Source organism: Carettochelys insculpta, chromosome 2, assembly GCF_033958435.1.
Source record: "Carettochelys insculpta isolate YL-2023 chromosome 2, ASM3395843v1, whole genome shotgun sequence".
NCBI lineage: Eukaryota > Metazoa > Chordata > Testudines > Carettochelyidae > Carettochelys > Carettochelys insculpta.
In genome coordinates, this window is record NC_134138.1 from 226,662,224 (window position 1) to 226,685,498 (window position 23,275).

The following is a 23,275-nucleotide window of genomic DNA, read 5'->3' on the forward strand; positions in this document are numbered from 1 at the left end:
AAGTAAACTTATGGGGCACACAATATTCAGACTAACCAGAATTTCAGCAATATTTTAAAGTAATATTTGTAACTAGGAGAACTAAAAGGAAAAGCTTCCGAATAGGAACTGAATATAACTGTTGCATTCCTGTCTGCCTGAGTCTGCAAACAGCTGAAAGACCAAAAAGCATGAATTTTCCTAGAGCCTACTATGCTAATTGGATATCATCTCTAAATTCAATTATAACTTTTTGCTAACAGTATTCATTATTTTAGGGGTGATCATTTTCACAAAAAGAACAAAAAAGGAGGTGGAACAAAGCCTCCAGGGAGATGAGATTTAGGAGCTGCTGCAGGGAAAGAAACAGAGGGAACGACGACGAAAACAGATGAGAAAGATACAGGCAAGAAAAGAAAGAGAAAACTATGGTAGAGACATTGTAAGAAAGGGGAGAAGAGCTTCCTGTTGAGTATTGCTCAATAATACAATAAAGTACTACATAAATACTAAAAATTAGTTTTCATATGCAGGCCAGATTCTGAAAAGAATGTCTATCCATATATCCCACTGACATCAGTGAGAAACGGTTTAGATTGAGGGGAAAATGGAATCTTTAATTTGTGACAGAATATCCCAACCCATAGAAAACCCAGTGTGGAATTTGGTCCCTTTCAACAAATCAGTTTGATATGCTTGATCTATAGATCAAGTGGCCAAGATCCAGCCTGAGGGACACTGGGACCCTCAGGCAGAAAGCAGCTAACTGCTTTAAGCAACTGCCTGCTCCATATGACTCTCTGATAGAGATGTTTGGTGGGGGTAGGGGCTTTGCGTGGTGCCTCCATCCCCAGCAAAACCTCTCAGCTCTCATCGGCCAGCTTCTGAGAGATTTTGCTGGGGATGGGGTGCAGGCTGTCAGGGACGGCATGCAAAGCCTTGCCATCCCTCCTAGCATCTGGATCAGAGAACCATATGGAGCAGGTAACAGTTTTGAGCTATGTGGGGCTGCAGCAGGCAAGGAGGCAGCCACAGGGTCCTGAAAAGCTACTGACCAGAAGCTGTCTAGGTGAGTGGTGTCCAATAGTAACTGAAGGATCACCACACTTGTGGTGCTTGTCCTTCCATATGTGCCAGGGTTCCTTCCCCTCCCTCCCCCCCACTAACAATTCCTACCCCTACCCCAGAGCCAGGCACCCCCAGCTCTCCCCTCACTCTAACAATGTTCTTCCCTCCTCCAGAGACAGGCACCCCCAGCCCCGCCCCAGATCTAACAATGCCCTCCTGTCAAGCCAGGAACCGCTCCCCCTGCAAACTGCCGGCAAGTCACCAAAGCTGCCTCCACCACTGGAGCTGCCAGGACCATGTGAACCATGCTTGGATCGCACAAGCAAGTTGCACTGGGCTGCAGCCAGCAGGACTGTGCTGGAGACACAGGAGCCATGTGGCTCTGGATCAGAGCTACAGGAGCCATGCTAGGGCGTGCTTGCTCCATCAAGTGATGGAATACGTTCACGAAGTGGGCAGAGGGTGCTCCGCATGTGTGGCTCTACGGAGCCGCATTTTGCCACACTGCACTGTCCAGTTTGCCACATGTGGCGAGTGGCAAATGTACTGGACACCACAGGTCTAGGTAATCGCTTCCCTGACAGACCCTGTCTCTAGCACCCAGCCCCTCTTTACCCCACGTCATCACCCAAAAATCTCTTCAACACCCCTCCCCTTGATCACAACTCCCTCCCAAATCCAGTGTCTCCTCCTATACCACTCTCGCAATTCAGAATCCTCTCCTGCACCCAACCCCCTCCCAAGCCCTGCCTCCCAAGTCCTGCTCTAAATCACAACCCTCTGCTTTACCCAAACCTCCTCTCAGATCGCACACCCTCTTCTGCACCCCAGTCCTCTAGTCCAAGCTCCCTTCTGCACCCAACCTCTGTCCCAGACCCTGCACCCCCTCTACGGAAAAGTGCAGCCCTTGACCGCTTACCAAAATCTTGGAGTGCTCCCCCATGAAAAATTACTGCCCACCTCAGCAGTCTACAGTCTTCTAATTAGCCTGCTTTTCAAGTAAACACCACAGCAGTTAAAACCCTAATTTTAACCAACTTCAATATTGGTTATAGCTTAAAAATCAAAATAATATATCAAACCCTCTATCTGTAGCAATGACTAACAAACTGTATTCCAAATCTGAAAAATTCACTCACCGGGGCAAGTAGGGAATGAACGTTCCTTGAAGAAGCAGGAGCCAAAGACATACATTTCTACAGAATTTAACATTTCATTTGATTATTAATTATAATTATTACAATTATTAATGGAAAAATGGCTCAATCAGTTTCCATACAGAATGTTATCGCTTCCTGTATCTGTCAACAGTTTCAATGCCCCAATTGCTGCTCCTTGATTCCTAATGAAAGCTATCCCTACAACTAGGTGGATATCCGTGAAACTGACAAGAACCGTGTCATTTTCCATTTTATTTTGGTCAGGAACTCTATATGCAGTTGAGAGTGAGAGATATTCAAGGGGGACTGTGGTTACAAAAACAGATGTCAGGAGATGGGCAGAGTGCTGGGGTCTTCTAACATTGCAACAATGGAAGGGGTAGAGTAACGAAGGTCTTGCACCAGTCAGGAAGCCGAAGCTTTGGAGGAAGGGAAATTGCCCTCTTTTGCCCCGCACTCACCTGTGGACACTGCTCCCCACAGCTCCCACTGGCTGTAGATTACCAGCTCTCAAGGTGACATAGCTTCAGCTGGCGGGAAGGTATGGCAGCACAGAACTACGTCCCCACCATTCCCTCCAGCCATGAAGGGCTGGCCCAGAGCACAGCGGCTCTATAGGCTGCAACAGCCCTGCTGCTGGGGCCAGAGGAACTGTCCCTGGACCCAGAAGAGCACACCTCTTCCCCTTGGATGCAGCATCTCCCTGCTGCTAGGTCTAGAGAAGTGCATCTCTTCAATGACTGCAATAGGTCCACAGGGCATGGCAGCCCTCAGCTCTCATGTGGGGCTTATTCAGCAGCTGCATGGTAGCCCAGCTTAGAGGGAACCCCACTTTCCGGTAGGTTTTACCATCTTTTGGAGTAATGCATCCTTTTGACCATATGAGATTTCAAATAGTACTTTGCCTATATGGAACCCCTTATTGTGCAACTGAAGGAATGATGTTCCTTTATATTTTGGATTTATTTTCTCTAGTACTATATTGGAAATTAATGGCATAATTTTGCAGTTCCTACTTGGGAAAAATTCCCCTTGAATTCCATAGGAGATTTGTGTATGGGCCTGAGTAAGGTGCGTAAGATCAGGCTGCACATTAGTAAGTGGACTTTTCAAATCCAGTGAAAGACCATGGCAACACTATGAAATAAATTCAATTTATTAATATTGATTTTGTAATGCTGGATTTTATAAATTAAAATTTGACTATTCTCACCTCCCCATGTGCTCCTCACAAAGATGACTTATTGCTGCCACACTCAATCAGCAAACATCAACAGCTGCTGCAGTGCAAAGCAGGAACCTATCCCACAGTTCCCTCATCCCTGGGGCATTCTGGGTATTTTCACTGCTATTTGACACCATCTTCCCACTCTGCATTGCCCTCATTCCCCTCCTGTGGTAAGCAAATGTCCATTTTTCCAGGCAGAAGGAAGGACAAGTAAGGCATCAATGAAGATCACCAAGTTAAACAGCAACAAAGGGTCCTGTGGCACCTTATAGACTAACTGTTAGTTTATAAGGTGCCACAGGACCCTTCGTTGCTGTTACAGATCCAAACTAACATGGCTACCCCTCTGATACAAGTTAAACAGAAATCTCTTTCTTCCATAACTTTATTGTTTTTTAAAACTGTAGCTGCAACTCAATTAACAAGGATTTTATAAAAATCAGCAGGTGTGTGTCTCCTCAACTGTCCCTCCACCAACTGTTCCCCCCTCATTTGATTACATATGATCCCTGCAAATAATACAGGGACAATGAAAAGCATGAAGAAAGAGTAGATAGTAAAGATCTGGAAAAAAAGAGAGCTGCTGAGGGGAGAGTTTTTGAGTTCCGAGTCCATTATACAGCTTCTGTGCACAGTCTGTTTTCTCAGCTGGCCCTCTAACCACTCTTCCCTGCATGAAGGGGTCCAGTGTTAGGACAAGGAGAATAGAAAAGGTTAGGAAAAGATTTTTGTCTTCCCTTTTCACTAAATAGACACTGCCAATACAGGGAAGGGGGCCTGCCAAATTTCATTGCCATTGTGGGGCAGTTTGGTACCTGGGAGATTGAACGGCCAGTTGACACAGTCTCCAAAAATCTTTTTTGGCTGTGAGGTGCAGGGTCCATGGCTTGAGGGCCACTTGAACTGCTCCCCCCAGGCCACGCCCTGCAATTTGTAGCAACCAGGGAAGACTTCCCCCGGGCTCGCCTTGGATCCTTATTGGGGCAGGGGCTGTGGGGAGGTTGTTTGCTGAGGTGGGACGTGATGCCTAGGGTCTGTGTTGTTGTGGGCAAGAGTTGTGTGCTGAGATGGGATGGGAGGCCTTGTGTTGTGGATTTGTGGGTATGAGCAGGGGGGTGCAGAGGGGGTCTTTAATAGCTGGTTCTTTAGGTGTCTGGTAAAAACAAAATTTGTTCCCTCCCCCACCACCAACCAGGAGTTGCCCCCGGTAAGCACCCCACATCCTAATCCTGAGTCTCCTCCATCACCTTAGCTTTCTCCTAGACACCATACACAAACCCTAATCTACCACCTGCACCCTAAATCCCACCCAGACCCTTGAATCCATTCCCATACTTCAAACCCCTCAGGTCCAGCCCGGAACCCCTTCCTGTACCCCAAACAACTCATCTTCAGCTCCACCTCCACCTCAGAGCCTATACTCCCCCAGCCACAGCCCTCACCCCTCCATCCCTGATCCCTCAACACACACTCTGAAGCCCTTGACCCCACCTAGTCCATGTGCAGAATGAATTTTGTTATGTGCATCAATATTGAGGTGACATGTTGCAAATGCAACATAATTATGTACATGGATGTAAAAAATTAGAGGGAACACTGCTGGAAAGGCTAGCAGTTCCTTATGTTGATATCTGACTGGTGATCCCAGAAGCATTACTACAGCATCATTACAGCTGAGCGAACAGACATTTGCTCCAACTAAAAATCATCAAGTTGTGTGAAAATTCATGACCCATTTTGTTGATTTTAGGAAGCACTCAGAGAAGCCACATTTTAGTCACAAGAAAATGTGTAACAGAGAAACCTATTCAGATGGGGATTCTTGCAGCCATTTTGAATGTACTTTGTAGATTTTAATTCTGGATCTGAAATACAATTCAAACAACTAAAAATACAGCGCATATTGTAAATAGTAAGCTTCCACAGCACAAGCTATAGCAGTTTGTGAACAATTTATAAGTTCAAATATGGTCACACAAACCATTTAAATAATGAACAAATTTATAATCATTGGAATTCGTTAGCAAAACCAGAAAAGTCACTAATTCACTAAATTGTGCAATGACTACACAAGATGGCTCTGCCCCTCTGCCGTCCTTAGCATACACTTAGGGAGTTTTATGATTCTGCCAAAGCCTCGGGGAGCCTAAGTTCTTCACCTCTCAGCGAACAAGACTACCAGCATCTACACTACAACAGGAATGTATATACTATCAAAACAAAAAAGCAGTAGTAGTATATAGTATATACTATTTTGACAGTATTTAAACTAGCACGGCTTTTTCTCTGTTACAACTGGAATCATGTCCCATCTCAGAGGTAGACAAGCTCACAGTAGCACTGATGCAGGCACTGTGTTAAAAATGGCAGAGTGGACACTGTAGCATGGGCAGCAGAGGGGTCCAATCACCTGAGCTCTGACCTGTGCCATAATATCCACAATTATTTTAGCACTCTCTTCATGTGGTGCTACAGTACTCCTCATTGTTTTTTGGGATACAGACTAACACAGGGTAGCCCTCCGATACTCATCCCTGCTACTGTTATGATAAAGCCGCAACTAACTCATCCGGCTACAGGTTAAAATGCCACCTGTAATTGAAAAACTACCATTTCATTTAATAAGGTACTAAAGGGTTGTTTGGGGGTGGGGCTTTCCTTGGGTGCGACAGGACTGCTTGTTTTTTGTGCAGCTACAGCCTAACTCGACTACCCCTCTGAAACTCCCACGACAGAAGACATAAGAACGACAATCTAAAGAGACGTGGTTTGGTATTCACAAGTTTTTTTCAACCCAGTCTTCAGCTATCAACTAAGTACACAGCAAACCAAGATTTCAAGAAACATCTGATCTGCTGGGACTTTGACACTGATGTCCTGTGTGAACAAGAGAGAGAGCGCAGGCCAGCTTTCAGCGCAGGTAAGGCCTATGCTGTGTTTACAGCTGAGCGTCACAACCCCCTCAACCGCAGCACAAACAAAACCAACACAAAGCAAACGCTTTGCTTTGACCAGACACCTAAATAACCAGCTATTAAAGACACCCCCACCACACACACACACACACACACACACACACACACACACACACACACAACAAGCCAATGCCGCGCCAAGGCCTCTCATCCCACCTCAGCACACGACTCCCCCACCCCGCGCACAACGACAACACAGACCCTAGCCACCACGGCCCACCTCAGTAAACAAACACCCCCTCCCACGCACACATACCCGGATCCTGGGCCGCACCTCAACACACAACAACCTCCCCCGCCCCGCCCCGCCCCGCCCCCGCACCTGAGCAGGGCCCGCGAACACGCAGTGACGCCGGCGCACCGGGCCCCCAGCACACGCCGAGCTGGGCCAGGCCTCCCCGCGCCACTAGCCCCCCGCGGGGCAGCTTCTCACCTGCGGACCAGGCGCGGCGGGCCCAGCTCCCGGCGGCGGAGAGAGACAACAACAGCGAGCTCGGCAGCCTCGGATGCGCCTCAGCCAGCGCGCAGGCGCGGCGATGGGGGCCGGGGCACCTGGCTAAGGGGCGATGGTCTGCAGGGGCGGGGCCGAGGCCCAGCGGGCAGCGCCCGGGGCGGAGCTCAAGGCCAGGGCCGGGGTACCTCTGGGCCCGCCAGGCCTCGGGGGAGCCTGCGGCTTGGTGCACACTGCTGGCGGCTCTGACGTGTCCGCCTATACTCAGCAGCGGGCTGGGCCCTCCCGGAGCACAGGCCGGCGCAGCCCTTCACTTGGCAACCTCGATGAACGGCGCCACGCCGCTTGCAGCGCCCCGCCGGAGCCCTGGGACCGGGCGTGTCTGCGGTCTGTGCAGCGTGGTCAACTCTCGTGATTTCAGCCCATATTTAGTTACAGGCAGCGATTGTTCCTCTGCGAGCCGCCGCCTCCCGGCCTCTTGCTAAAGGCTGTGTGAGAGATGAGCAATAGTCCTGCAGAGAGGTTGCAGCCTAGATCGTTCCTATCGCTAGCACTGGCATAGGGAGCGCGCTTTCTTTCGCCGCAAGAGCTCATTAACATCAGGGGCAGCTCTTTCATTGCACGTCTCAGGGAACAGAACAGCGATGTGTGTGTCTGTGAGAGAGAGAGGGAGACGGCTGCACCCGGAGTTGACCATGGGCAGGGGAAAGTAAACTGCTTCCTAAAGGAGTGGCGTAATGTAGACCCTGTCCAGGCTACGTGCTTTTGAAATGGGAGGCTGGGGCTGCACTAGCCACAGAAGATCAAATGCTTAGGTTCGATCTTCTGGGGCACCGTTTGGCGCATGCATGAAATGGTGTGTTCCAGGATCAGTGTCGGACCTGGGGCTCTTTGTGAGCCAGGACCATTAAGGAATGTTGGGGCAGGCAGCGCTCATTCTGCAGCGAAGACAGGACCCACTGTCGACGGCTGCAAAACTGATTTTAGGTATGTCATTGGCATACCTAATATTGTGCAACAGCCATTAACATTCTTCGTAAGTGCAGATGTAGCTTAAGAGAGTGTGACAGGTGTTTGGATTCAAGAGGCAGTAGCAGGAAGTATTTTCCATGGCCGTCACTAAAGATTAGCCTTTTTGTGAACAAAGCTGGCAGGGGAAGTGTACACACAATGGTGCTCCTCTCACTCATTTAATTCCCCTGCTCAACCACAAAATAAGACCACATCACAAAGTGGCATAGAGATTTTTGTGACATAGGTAGAAGGACACAATGTCATCATAGCATGTTTTCTTATGTTGCCCATGTTGGCCTCCAGAAGGTATCCCACAATGGCTATCATTACCCTTATGATCAGCAGCATGAAGTATGCTTACCTGTACGTACCCGCCCGCCTATTTAAAGGCCTGGACATGTTTGAGATTCCTCTTCATATTTGCTCAGCATGGACTGTTCATACAGCAGCTTCCCAGTTAACCATGTCAGCATTTTTCAACAGATGTGCTCCACATGGAGCACACTGGATTTGGATCTGCAGGCTCTATAGGGAGAGAAGGCTGTGCAGCTTTACTCAAACCATACAAACTTTGATATCTACAGGGACGCTGCTTGTGGCATGCAGAAGAGCAATCAAAGAGCCATGCAGCAGTGCTATTCTAAGGTCAAGGAGCTGAAATAGGCATAAGGCAAGATAGAACAACCGTTTCTCTGGTGCCACACTGATTACATACCACCTCTATGAGGAGCTGTTCGTCATCTGTGGTAGTGACCCCACCACCAACAGTGCCATAGACACTTCAGGGGGACTGGAAGAGGCAGCTAGAGGAATCATCCCTGAGGCTGAAGTGATGGATGAGGAAGTAAAGTTGGAGAAGTATGTGGGACATACAAAAGGTCAGTCATTCATTGGTGTGGCAACTCAAGGCCTACTTTTGATTCCAGAGCAATCTAGTCCAGGGTTTCTTCAACTTTTTCAGACCACAGAACACAAAACAATAGTATTTTTATGCTGAACACCTATGAAAATTATCTTTAAAAAAACAGTAACATATACAAAAATAACAAAATGAAATAATTCAATCAGGTATCACAGCAATGGAGAAGTAACATTGTATCTGCTTGTAATAACTATGTGTGTGTATATATATATATATATATATATATACACACACATACTGCACATCATTGCTAGTTGCTACGCCACCACTGCACACCTGCAAGTTGTTCAAGGAACACAGTGTTCTGGGGAACATAGTTTAGGAAATACTGGTCTAGTGAGTCCCAGCACTTATGGGCTGTGTCTACACGAGCCCCTTCCTTGCAAAAGGGGCATGTTAATGAGTGGGTTCAAAAGGTGCTAATGAGGCACTGCAATGAATATGCAGCACCTCATTAGCATAATGACCGCGTCAATTTGAAAGTCCGGCTTTTTGAATCACGTGCTGCCCGTGGAGACACGACCTTCCGAAAGGAACCCCCCCCCAAGTTTTCAAAAGCCCTTCTTCCTATCTGGTGTTAGGAAGAATGGCTTTCAAAAACTGGGGCAGGGTTCCTTTCAGAAGGTCCTGTCTCCACGGGCAACTTGTGATTCGAAAAGCTGCACTTCTGAATTGCCGCGACCACCATTATGCTAATGAGGTGCTGCATGTTCATTGCAGCGCCTCATTAGCATCTTTTGAGCCCGCTTATTAACATGCCCCTTTCGAAAGGAAGGAGCTTGTGTAGATACCGCTATGAAATAGGAAACACAAGCTCAATAAGCACATATTTTGCTTTGATATTGCACAGTGATAGGAGACTGAGATCTCATTTACTTTGTTGTAAGCTAAAGGAAGGATAAAGGTTAGAAAGTGACAGATTCTATGCAGCTAAGCAGTGAGACCCTGCTGGAAAAGTTTGACAATGTACACCAGGATTCCTCAAGAATCCTCCATAACAATCCGTAGGAAACTCGTGCAGGTAGCACTCAGCAATCCTCTGTTTAATGTTCTTTGGCAGATTTGCCTTGTATCTGCCCTCACTCTAGGAAATTTTGCCACTCCAACCAGCAATTATTTCCACAGGAGCCATGGCAACGCACAGGTGAGCAGCATACTGACTCAGTCTGAAGCTGCACAGGTGCAGGAGATGCACCTAACCATCTTGGGTCACCTTGAGGAGTGAGATACTGGATTTGATTACTCCAGCCTTTGGCAGGGCCTGAAGGACTTTACCTGAAATAAGGATTAAAGCGAGTAATTATGATTTGTAGCCAGTCTCTTTGGCTGCGTCTACACTGGCTCCTCCCTTTCAAAAGGAGTATGTTAATGAGGGAGTCCAGAAGATGCTAATGAGGCTCTACTTTGAATATGCAACACCTCATTAGCGTAAAGGTGGCTGCACGTGATTTGAAAGTGCCGCTTTCAGAACGCACGCCTCCTATATAGACGGGAGCCTTTCAAAAGGATCCCCTGACTTCAAAAGCCCCTTCTTCCTATTTGGCTTTCACTTTGATCTGTCTGCCATCACTTGTAACCAATTAAATCCTCCTCTTTATACATAATAAAATCACTTTTATTTATTATCCAAGCCAGTGTAAATAATTGTTACAGGATGGGGATGGGAGGTGAAACTATAGCTGTGCACATCTCTCTTTCGTTGATAAAGAGAGCAAATTTTATGAGCTTTCTCTGTGTAAAACTTCCATACAGAGTAAGATGTATTTGGCGTTTTGGTCCTTGTTTGGGGCTGTGTTCCAGGATGCTGCCAGGTCCCTGTAACTGAGTCCTCCCAGAGCGCACCTGTGATTGGTTTCTATAATACTCTGCTAGGGGCTGTTACCCCCAACTCTTTGCCATTGCTGGGAGATACCAGAGCTTCTCCCGGTAGGACAGGGTGGTGAAGTGCTCCAGAGGGCAGGTAGACAGGCTCAGTGATATGATCAACACATCAGGTAACAGTTTCAAGGGGATCTCCGTGATTCAACCCATCATGGATATGTGTCAAAAAGTGTTTTAGTCAAGAGATGCACCACATAGTTAAACAAGAGCATGCAGAGACAATTAATGAAAAATTCAGGCTGGATAGCCAGGAAAGGAGATCATGTGTCAGGCTGGATCATGTGATAGATAGATAGGAGTGAGTGATAAATCTGCCAGAGGGACAAATAGAGATATTCACATCTCTCATAAAACTGCAGTCTGAAAACATCCAGGCACAACTCCCCCATAGCCAATATGGAAAGCTGTTCCATTCTCTTACTAAACTCACCCTCATTCCTCGCATGCTCCCATTCCATCAGAGCACCCCTTGCAATCCACCCCTGAAGACTGGTCTCTTCATAAAAACTAGAGTTACACCCAGCTGTGAGAGCCAGAACTGAGAAACTCCTCATTGTCATTTCCCCATTTGCAATATATAATCCTTTAATTAAAGCTTCATATTGTTACCTCAGGGATTCTAATAGGGAATGTAGCTTGCCAGTGTAATCCAAATGTTAACTGAAGGATTACAGATTCGTACCTTTCCCTGTGCAACATACAATAATTAGAAGGTTAATTTTGGGATTTCCAGAGATTACACAGGCAACGCTCTCTAGAACACTTTGCTGGGTCTACGTAGAGCTCTGCTCAGCACTGCTGCCCGCAGAGCTATGCAAAGTGAACTTCTTGGGGTTGCAAATGGCTGCTTATCTGCATACTCCTGAAGCTCATTATCATAGCCATAGGAGAGTTCGTTGCCAGCAGAAGAGGGTGCCCGCACTGCAGAGGACACGTGGACATGCCTCTCCTGATTCAACCTCTGTCTGTTGCCGTTCCCTCGTGCCTGAAACGTGACGACAGAGGGGGGTTTAGCCAGTAGAGGTACATTCACATGGCCTCTGCAATGCCGGCACTCCCACCTGCCAGCACTGAACTCTCACGTGGCAATGGTCATGAGCTTTGGAAATATGAAAATAAGCAGCCATTTGCAATCCCAAGAAGCTCATTTTGCATAGCTCTGCCAGCAGCAGCTCTGAGCAGAGCTCCATATTGACCCAGCCTTACAGTTTATTTTTCTAGCATGATAGTATTAGACAGCAAGCAGATATGAGTTTAATGATAATAAATTTGGTTAATATTTCAATACAACTTGATTACAAGCACACACAAAATAACTTTAAATGGGTTTAAATGGTTATGCTAGGTTCAGGGATCTAATACAATGCTAAATTATACAGTACATTAGGAATATTATACTCACTACTCCATAGTGGGTTCTTGGTATCGCTCTTAGTTGATAATAACATAGGAAGAGATAGGATGAGGTTTAAGAGAATAATAATGGTACCATACATAAAAGATATGGAAGTGGGGTGCTTTGCTGACACAGAAGCTATGTCTACATTAGTCCCTGCCTTTTGAAAGGGGGATGTTAATGAGGCACTGCGATAAATATGCAGTGCTTCATTAACATAATGCCAACTATGGCGATTTGAAAGTGCTGCTTTCAAATTGCACACCACCTGTGTAGGCGGGAGCCTTTCAAAAGGATCCCCCAGTCTTCGAAAGCCCCTTGTTGCTAAAACCAAATAGGAATAAGGGGCTTTTGAAGACGGTGGGGAGGCGGTCCTTTCAAAAGGCCCTGTCTACATGGACTGTGTGCAATTTGAAAGCGGCACTTTTGAATTGCCATGGCTGACATTATGCTAATAAGGTGCTGCATATTCATGGCAGTGTCTCATTAGCATCCCTCTTTCGAAAGGTGGGGGTTAGTGAAGACATAGCTAGAGTATAGAGACCCTAGTGTCAAGGCGCACTATGTAGTTATAGTGAGCTAGCTTTATACCCCGCTCTACCTCTGACCTAGGATAGACCTCTATCTTCTCGAAATATCACCTCCAACTTCTCAGAATGTTGCTGACAAATCCATACAAACTGCTGAGCTTTCCAGACCTTAACCACCGACCCTTTTTATGGATCTAACCAGACCTTAGTAATGGAATTGTGGTGACTGTTCCAGACTGTTTTCCACATACATATTCTTGCATGTGCAAAGAAGCCAAACATAAACCTGACACACCAGATGGCCAATTTTCTACTTTTTCCTCCTTGACCTCTGGCATATTTAAAACAAGAAGATCCGCAAGCATTTGCAAAAATGCAGACCTTGCAAAAAGCTGTAAGCTGTGTGCATTACTTGCTAAAACTAGGCCCCTTTTAACCAAACTATCATGACTCCTTACTCAAGCTATACAACATTAATAAGCACAGCAGAAAAAAACAAAAATCAAATGAATACACCTCCTAGATACCAGTAGAGGCAACAATACTTGAAACAAAATGAATTGCTATGGCATGTACATGCTATTAAATTAGGGTTACCAGATAAAAAGAGGACACCCCTGAGAGGGAGTGTATCTGTTTCAGTATCTACCAACTCACATTGTATTAATGTGTTGTAGTGTAATCAGTAGGTTAATGCTACATGAGTTGGTAAATACTGACACAGGTACACTCCCTCTCAGAAGTGTCCTCTTTTTCAAAAAGTCAGATATGGTAACCCCAACTAAACCCATCACATAAAGACATGCTTGTGGTATTTGTTACCAAAATGCTCCTCTTAGCCCCTCTGATGTTAATAGCCCCTCCAATGGTCCCATCTAATTGCCCTGGAATCTGGCTGCTCAAAATCAGCAGCTGGACCTTCCTCCTTGGTATCCTCCCATCTGGAAAACGTTCCCCCCCCATTCTTTTGTAAATGTTATGCAGAGCATAACATGCTGCTCTTACCATCAAAATATTTTCTTCATTGAGGTCTAGCACCAGTGACCTCTTAATCTGCCAAAAGCAGATTGACCAGTCATTCATCACCTGTTGAGGCTGTTGCTGAAGTGCTCTTTTCTCTGTCTAGGTTGCTGGTGCAAGGCTTCTAGTACCATGGGAACAAGAGGTAAAGTGGGTCTCCTCGGCTCACTATGGCCTTTGCATGTCACATTTAAATGAGTATGTGGGGATACACACATCTCATAGAACTGGAAGGGACCTTGGGAGGTCATTGAGTCCAGTCCCCTGCTCTCCTGAAAGAACCTAGCACCACCCCTGAAAGGTTTTTTTTTAAATCTGTTTGTCCAAGACTCCTAAGTGAGCTCACAGCCCCAGATTTAGCCAGCCAATGTTCAAACCATTGAGCTGTGTCTCCCCCGCTAACAAGCCCTCCCCCATTGGAAACTTCTGATCTAGGAAGGAAGTCCCAGCATGTAGCTTTCAGTACAGTCCAGTGTTCCTAAAGATGCATGCACCATGAACTTTCCACAACCAGCCTGCATTTATGTCAGTGAAATGGCCCAGCAGTGCCTGCAAAACTATGGAGAAATGGCCCCATCAGTTGATGTAGTCTGTCTCAAGATGATCAGGGGACAAAATTGCATATTGCCATACCGCAGTTAGGAAATCTCACTGCAGCAAAGTCATCAATAAATTCCTGAAGATTAGCAGGAGTCACAATCCTTCGTAGCACAAAGTGATTAATGATCCTGTATACTTGCATTACCTCAACCCCCATAGTGGAATTTTCATCTGCTAACTGATTTGTGACTGACCAGTACCAAACTGGATTTACCAGCCTCCACCAGTGATTGCCACTTGCTTTTCTTACTGTGAAGGCATCTCTCATTCTGGTCTCCTTGTGCTGCAGGGCAGGAATGAACCCTGCATGCAGTTCCAGAAAGGTGGCTTTGTACATCCAAATGTTCTGCAGCCACTGCCCATCATCCCATACATGCACCACCATGCAATCCCACTCCTCAGTGCTTGATTCCTGAACACTACTGATGGTTTACCATATGCAGCTGCCCTGTGAATGCCAGCAGCAATCATGCATTGTTTCTTCCCATTGCGCACAGCAGTTCAGGCATCACAGATTTATTTCCTTTTTTCCAGCTCACTAGATACTGCAGGACCAAACGGATTGTGTATATAAGGCTCATCATCGTACTGGTCACAGTTTAGGATCTGTACTTTCAGGCACAGATTTACAGGGAGCTGTTAAAAGTGATAATAAGTGGAGTCAGGAAGAATGATGAGATAGAAGGAACTACATCATGAGATGGTGCCCACACTCCCATGATGAACTGTGGTGCATTCCCAGATCTTCCAGTGGCACAGGGAGGCAAGTTGCACAGTGAGATATCTGACTATGGTGCAATACCCTCTGTCAGTGCAAGAACACTGACTGACTATAGACACACCCTGTTGACACAAGGAGCATAGTGTGAATGTGCACAACTGCAGTAATTAAAGCAGCATAAGGTTGTTGACACAAATTAAAATCAATTTAACTCTATAGTGTAGGTAAGGCCTAATACTCTTCCCAGAGCAAAATGAGAATAGAGGAGGAGGAAAGAAGCCAACCCTGCATGATTGGTGTCTCCAGGAACTAAAATTATGTCATGATGGAACTCCAGGAATATGTCCAACAAAAATTAGCACCTCTAAGAGGGCATAGTGACTCTAAGGGTTGACATCCTCCAGAAGTTGCTCAAAAATGGTAGTTACACTAGGAGGCTGAGGACCATATGCTATAGCTGATAAAGACTGCTCATTTCAGTGCATTAAGGAGGCTGGGAAGGACATCGTGAATCCCAGAATCACAGTTGCTCTCCAGGGCTGCTACACTGGCGACACAACACCACAAATGCACAAAGTAGCCTTAATTTATTCGGTAATAGGGTGCTAGGCAGAGTAATTCTTTTTAGGTTGTGCGGTTACATTTCCAAGTGCTCATTTCCCCAATGTTATAAAGGGTGCCACAATATGCCACTCTTTCTGAAGGTTATACCTGAGACGGAGTATAAATAACACTGAGGGTGTGTCTACGCTTGCATTCCTCTTTCAAAAAAGGTATGCAAATGAGGCAAATCAAAAAAGCAAATGAGGTATAAATTTGCATATCCAGCACCTCATTTATATATTCCAATTTTGAAAAAGCTACTTTCGAAAGAAGAAAGCCAGTGTAAAGCTGCTCTTGCGAAAGTAAACCCCCATCTTCGAAAGAATCCTTCTTCCCTTTATTTAATGGGAAGAAGGATTCTTTCAAAGATGGGGTTTACTTTTGAGAGAGCAGCGTCTACACTGGCTTTCTTCTTTCGAAAGAAGCGCTTTTGAATTAGAATATGCAAATGAGGTGCTGAATATGCAAATGCATGCCTCATTAGAGTTTTCAATTTACCTAATTTGCATACCTCTTTCGAAAGAGGAATGCAAGTGTAGACCCACCCTGGCCATTTCTACACAGGCCACTTTCTCCGAAATATGCTAATGAGGCACAGATGCAAATTCCCCGCACCTCATTAGCATATCATCACGTGATTTGGAGTCTGGAAGACCATTCTTCTGGACTCTAAAACGCCGTTTAGAAGCGCGGCCCCCGGGGGAGCTTCCTGAAGGAAGTCCTTCTTCCAGAGTCCCCTTCTTCCCAAAAATTGAAAGTGGCCTGTGTAAAAACTGCCCCTCAGTCTTTTTATGTAGCATTTTCTGCATTTCAGAATTGTAGCTATGTATTGGGAATGCACCAATTTAATACTGGGATACAGTTCTCATTGGAGAGTCTCATCTCTGGTTACTATCTTGTGTGTTTGCATTGAGCTGTCTGCATAAGTAAAGAATAAACAAGTTTCATATCTGGTTTTTTTGATGTACTACTTTCCTACTGAAAACTGTCATTATCTCTACACTCTGGTCTTATGGAAACACACCTCTAGTTGTTTTTTTTTTATTATTTATACACAGCACAGTAGTTACTCAGATGGATGAGTGAGGTGATTAAATTCTGTATTACGAGGGAGACGGAACATAACTCATCCCTGTTACTATGCAATTTTAATGTTGTGTAGGAACTATGACTCGCATGCACAATACATATTATGAGTGCTTTATGAACGAAACAGCCCATATTTCTCCATCCTCGCATGCTTCCATCTTTCATAAGTAAAACCCTATGGTTGAATGCTGATGAGCAAAATATCCTGAATATAGAACAGTAGCATATTTATTTTCTAACTGAATGAATAAGCCAATGTATTTTTGTAGCCACTTTGACTGAGAAGCAGTCCAATAACTACAGTCAGAGCCTTTACCTCAGAGGCTGTCTCTACACTAGCCACAAACTTCGAAATGACCATGCAAATGGCCATTTGGAAGTTTACTAATGAAGCGCTGATGGGAATAAGGGGACTTCGAAGTAGGTGGGGTCCTTTCGAAAAGGAACCCCATCTGGACAAGCCGCACGGCAGCAAGCTGCGTCAATTTCGAAGTGCCGCGGCCGCCCGCATGCTAATGAGGCACTGAATATATATTTCAGCACTTCATTAGTAAACTTCGAAATGGCCATTTGCATGGCCATTTCAAAGTTTGGGGCTAGTGTAGACATAGCCAGAGAGTAGCAGCTAATGGCAGAGGTGGCCATTCTGCCACCCTTGCTAATGCATTGTAGTACTCTGTCCTGTAAATGAGTTCCATGATTTCAGCCTTGTCCAGTTTACACAGTCTTTGTTACAAATACAGAATTATATGCTGCCAAAAAGGAACACACAATGCACTCTTCTAGTGCTATTAATGTGCATGAAACTAATGCCAATAGATGGGCATTATGTGGAGATTTTTAAACATCTTCAAGTGGTTAAAGTTAATCATGACTAAGTGCATGATTAATTGTGATGTTAAATAATAGAATACCTTTTATTTACATATTTGTGGGTGTTTTCAAAATTTGCAAATATATTAATTTCAATTAGAACAGAATACAAAGTAAACAGTGCTCACTGCATATTTATTTTTGATTACAAATTCAAGATGAACCTCTCTAGTATGGCACCCTTGGAACTTGACCAATGCTGAATAAGAAAATTTGCCAGACCATCAGAGGTCAATATTGTACAGCAGCATTACCAATATTTCCACTGCTTACTGAGCTCGTAGAAGACATGTAGGAGTAAATGAAAGCTAAATAACAGCACAGAACACTGAGGCTGTGTCTACACTGAGCCCTACTGCCAACAGTTTGATGCAAATAAGCTGTCTCAAAAATACAAAATGATGGCTCATTTGCATAACCGCCTGGCTAATGTCGAAAGGACCCCACCTACTTCGAAGTCCTGTTATTCCCATCAGCTCCCATCGAAAAGGAGCCCCGTCGGGACGAGATGCACGGCGGCGAGGCGCATCAATTTCGAAGTGCCACAGCCACCCACATGCTAATGAAGAGCGGAATATGCATTTCAGCGCTTCATTAGTAAACTTCGAAATGGCCATTTGCGTGGCTATTTCAAAGTTCGGGGCTAGTGTAGACGTAGCCAATGTGTTCTTAAAATGAATATGTGCTGGATCATCATCCGAGACTGCTATCACGTTAAATATTTGGCAGAATATGAGTAAAAGAAGAGGAGATACACAATCAGGGGCATAGCTGCAGATGGGCCTGAGTGATTTAGCTCCCAGGTGCATCCAAATCAAGGCTGGAGCCCCCTTCTCCTCCTGCTTCCCCCACCTCTCACCCATCCATGGGCTGGGACTTCTGACCCCTGGGTATCCATCAGCTTGGTTGCATCATGCTCCTGCCAACAACATGGCTATGGCCTTTCAGAGGGGCTATGGTAATGTGGCACTTTGAGATATGCTGATGAATATGCAGCACTCCATTAGCATAATGGTGGCTGTGTGCGCTTTGAAACTGCTGGTTCTGAAATGCAGCCACCCATGTAGCCGGGGGGGGGTGAGGGGGCTTTTCGAAACAAACCCCTGATTTCAAAACCAGATGGGAATAAGGGGCTTTCAAAATCAGGGAGTCATTTCAAAAGGCCCCCTGGCTACACGGGTGTCTGAGTTTTGAAACAGCAATTTCGAAGCACATGAGGCTTCCATTATGCTAATAAAGTGCTGCATATTCTTCGAGCACCTCATTAGCATATGCTGAAGTGCCACATTACCATTGCCCCTCCGAAAGGAGGGGCTAGTGTGGCCACGGCCCATGTGCTGCTGCCCCTGTATCTGGACCCAGTGCTAGCCTTCAAGGGAGCAGGTCTCTGAGGGGCTAGCACTGGGTCTGGGAACTGACTGGGACAGCGATGTGTGGCGTCAGCGGAGGGGGATGCAGCTGGGCTTGCAGACACCAAGCTGGGGTTAGGAGGGGTAGATGGAGTTCAAGTTCTGGTGGGGCCCTCCTCTGTTCTGTGGGTACACCATGCAGCCTGTGTGCTCCCGGAGCCAGCTGAACAGTGAGAGGGGGTGTGGGGAGACGGATCCACCCTTCCTCTTGTCCTCCCTCCCTGGAGCACCAGATTCCTCCCGCTGCTTCCCCATGGCACTGGATCTCTCCTCCACACCCAATCCTTCCTGCCCCTCCAGGGCCCTCCATTCCTCTCCCTATCTCCCATCATTGTATACCCACCTGAAAGCTGGGCCCACCCACTTTTCCTGTCCTAACTACACCACTGCGTATAATTCTCCCAAAGTAGTTCAGTCACAAATTTAATTAACATATTTTTTAACTAGTATTATCAGCATAGAAGTGTGTCCTCTGGAATGGTGGCAAAAGTATGAAAGGTAATGTGAACATTTAACATATATGGCACATAAAACCCTTGCACTGCTAGCTACAGAAGAGCGATGCAAACACCTGTTCTCACTTTCAGGTGACATTGTAAATCAAAAGCCAGCAGTATTATTTCCTATAAGTGTAACCACACTTGTTTTTCTTAGTATTAGGCTGAACAAGAGGTAGGTCAGAGTAGCCTTTTGAGTACACTCATGTCATAAAAAATTCTACATTTGTAGGTTGCACTTTCACAATAAATAGTAACAGAGAGGAAGCCGTGCTAGTCTATATACTATCAAAACAAAAAAGCAGTAAAGTAGCACTTTAAAGACTAACAAAATAATTTATTAGGTGAGCTTTCATGAGACAGACCCACTTCTTCAAACCATAGCCAGACCAGAACAGACTCAATATTTACAGCACAGAGAACCAAAAACAGTAATCAAGGTTGACAAGTCAGAAAAAGTATTATCAAGCTGAGCAAATCAGAGAGTAGAGGGACGGGGGTGGGGGCAGTCAAGAATTAGATTAAGCCACGTATGCAAAAAAGCCCCTATAATGACCCAGAAAATTCGCATCCCAGTTCAAACCACGTGTTAATGTGTCAAATTTGAATATAAAGGAGAGTGCAGCAGCCTCCTTTTGTTTCACAATAAAGAGTTTGTTGTACAGTACTTGTCTGAGGTGAACTGAATGTTACATAGTAATAATTTTTATACTGCAAATATTTGTAATCAGTAATATTGTGAGCACTGTACACTTTCTATACCGTGTTGTAATAGAAATCACTGTAATTGAAAATGTAGAAAAGCATCCAAAATACTTAATAAACTTTAGATAGTATTCTGTTGTTTAATAGTGCAATTAATTGTGTTTTTTAATCAGGATTAATTTTGTGTTAATCACATGAATTAACTGTGTTTAATTGACAGCAAGACTTGTAAGCTCTCTTTTGCTTCCATATCCTTCTTAATCATGTTTTACCAAACTAATGTTTTTACCATAAAGATTCGTAAAAGGAAAGTGTAAACCTTTGTCATTTATGCAATTACATTTGCTTAAATCAAAGAAAATCCACAGAATATTAAAATATTTTTTTAACAGGGGGTCAGAGTTTGATATGATCTTGGGAAAGTCTGACATCCTGCACATGACCTATTCTTTGCTTTAAAAGTCTTTCTCTCACCTTGTCAATCAAACACAATTATTTCACAAGAGAACATGCATGCCAAATATTTCTAGCTATTGTTTTCTGTAATAACACATTATTTGCCCAATACAAAGAACATCCTCCCCTACTTTTGATTTCCCATGTGTCTTTGCTATAACATGTCAGTCTATAGCTGGTGTAAAGAATCTTGTCTTTTTTTTTTTGTTTTTGGATTCTCCCACCTGCTTTTAAGACACAGTTGCCAAACAGCAATCTCCATTTATGCATTAAAGTTGATTTACTTCATTTTGGCATCAGTGCATTAGATCCAAAGGGAATACCATTTTGACCCTGTTGAATCATGTGAAATGGCACCCAAAACAGATTATTAAGAGGTAACGCAAGATGCAGCATCAGGAAAACCAGCATGAGTCTTCTCCATTTGAAGCAGTCCTGTCATATCTGGCATGAAGACAGGTTGCCCCTGGCTCTCATATGGTGAAGGTTCAGTATTACACTTATTAATGCACATAATATTTACTGCTTCATGTCAGGACATCTTCAGTAGCTTAATATAGTCTATTGATGAATTTCCGAAGATCTATTTTTAAAATGTCTGCTTAAGTATGGACTCTGCCAGATCGACTAGAGAGTACCCTTGAAAAAAATTAATATGAATTTTTAAAAACATTTTCAACACTTCATTCTAAATGAAAAATTGCAGTTTTCCCCTTCAAAATGATTTTGGGTAAATTAAGCTAACTATAGCATAAATCAAAATGAAATTCTGATGTTTTCTAAACAAAACATTTTTATGAATTCACATTGTTTTTTTATCCTCTTCAGGTTTTCAGGTCATGAAAATTGAGATTTTTTTCCCCTTTTATTTCAGTTTAAGATGGTGGCATTTCTTGACATTTTGACATTTCATGGCATAAGGTCATTTCGAAAGACCCCCGGCTACATGAGCAGCACACCATTCAAAAGTGGCACTTTTGGATGACTGTGGCCGCCTTTATGCTAATGAGGTTCTGCATATTCACGGCAATGCCTCATTAGCATCTTCCAAGCTTCATTAACATGCCCCTTCTGAAGGGAGGGGGCTCATGTAGACACATCCTATGGCCGTTTCTGCACAGGCCACTTCCTTTGGAAGTGGCATGCTAATACATGGAGTGAAAGATGCTAATGGGGCGCAGATGCAAATTCCCCGTGCCTCATTAGCATAACATCACATGATTTGGAGTCCGGAAGACCGTTCTTCTGGACTCCAAAACGCCGTGTAGAAGCACGGGCCCCGGGGGGCGCTTCCAGAAGGAAGTCCTTCTTCTGGAGGTCCCTTCTTCCCAAACATTTTTGGACTAGATGACCTCCTGAGGTCCCTTCCAGTCCTAGAATTCTAGAATTCTATGATTCTATGATCTTTCTGGCTACTTAGTATGGCCTGGTCCACAGGTCAGCTTCTGGAACCTGTTACATACAGTTTACTTTATGTATATGAACACTCTTAATTGTGCCTCTGTACCAGCCAATTTCCCCGTAATTCTGTCTGCTTCTGATCTCCCACCACATACAGCCCTCATGCTATGGGTTCCTGCCAGTTAGTTCTCTCATCTCCATGAATAAGCCAGTTTTGACGGAATTTCACGTGGAATATGCAGGACAATTAAAAATCCTCAGACCTTCCTTTCCTGGTCACAGCATTCACAGCTTCGTTCACAAATCTGAATCTTGTATAGAAAGCTGCAAAGGAACTGCACCTATGTAGATGAAAAATAAAAAAGATGCAGAGAGAAAGGAGTCTGAAAAATACCTATCATTCTTGGCACAATCCAGAATGACTCAGAATGTGTTCAGTAAAGATAATGAGAGAGAGTGCTAGGTGTGGATCCAAAAACACAGCTGTAATGTCAGAAGAAATACTGTGCAGACCTAACACTCTCTCAAGTAACATGTGAGACAAAGTGGGTGAGGTAAAATCTGTTATGTGGCCAACCTCTGCTGATGAAAGAAAAGAGTGTGAGCTACACAGAGGTCTTCTTTCGGTTACAAGTCACAAGTAATTATTAAAATTCCTGTTCCTTTAACTAATTGTAAAGTCATTGTTGTAGTATGGATGCTCTATTAATGTTAAAATCAGAATATCTGAGGATAGTGGAATACCCTATTAGGTTTACTTGCTCTACCAGAAAGATAATTTCTAGCCTTTTGAAGACCAGATAATTGCAAGGGAGTCTTGCCTCTTATGTCAGTATGACTGATAGAAGAAAACAACCTCTAAGTTTGTCTGCACTTTGAAGTTCTGCCTGCAGAAGAGGCCTTCTGTTGACAAAACTAGGGAATGTCCACTCTACTAATGCATTCTGTCTAGAATCTGTTGACAGAACACAGCTTCTTTCCCAGCAGAGTTCTGTCTTGAACGTTTGAGGCATAGCACCTCTGTAGACAGATTCTGTTGACAGAAAAATAGTGTAGATGCTCCAGGGGGCCCTCTGTCGACAAAGATGGCTTCCAGTTCACCAGGCTGCCCTGTTTGCAGAGCTTCCTGTGGGCAGTCTGGTCGCTTTCTGTCGATAGAGGGCGTTGACATGGGGAGCCTCTATTAGGTGTGGACGTGTTCTGTAGACGGGGATTCTGTTGGCAAAATTCTGTCAACGGTGACTTCTGTGGACAGAACTTTGTAGTGTAGACCCAGCTTCCTGGTTAGCATAGGGAC

General features: G+C 44.8%; 1 protein-coding gene and 1 long non-coding RNA gene across 4 annotated transcripts in view; one reads left to right on the forward strand and one right to left on the reverse strand.

Annotated features, from left to right (window-relative positions):
• Positions 1–7,213, reverse strand: part of TMEM106B (transmembrane protein 106B) — a 32,202-nt gene extending 24,989 nt beyond the window's left edge. The window contains exon 1 of one of the 3 annotated variants that reach the window (XM_074984674.1): positions 6,844–7,213. The gene's annotated coding sequence lies outside the window, so the exon portion shown is untranslated. Of the gene's footprint in view, positions 1–6,666; positions 6,677–6,732; positions 6,780–6,843 lie in introns of those variants that run through there. The other 2 variants (XM_074984675.1, XM_074984676.1) reach the window with 2 other exon arrangements.
• The window catches only part of LOC142007971 (uncharacterized), a 37,982-nt gene continuing 20,895 nt past the window's right edge, over positions 6,189–23,275 (forward strand). The window contains exon 1 of the long non-coding RNA XR_012644055.1: positions 6,189–6,355. This is a non-coding gene — a long non-coding RNA (uncharacterized LOC142007971). The remainder of the gene's footprint in view (positions 6,356–23,275) is intronic.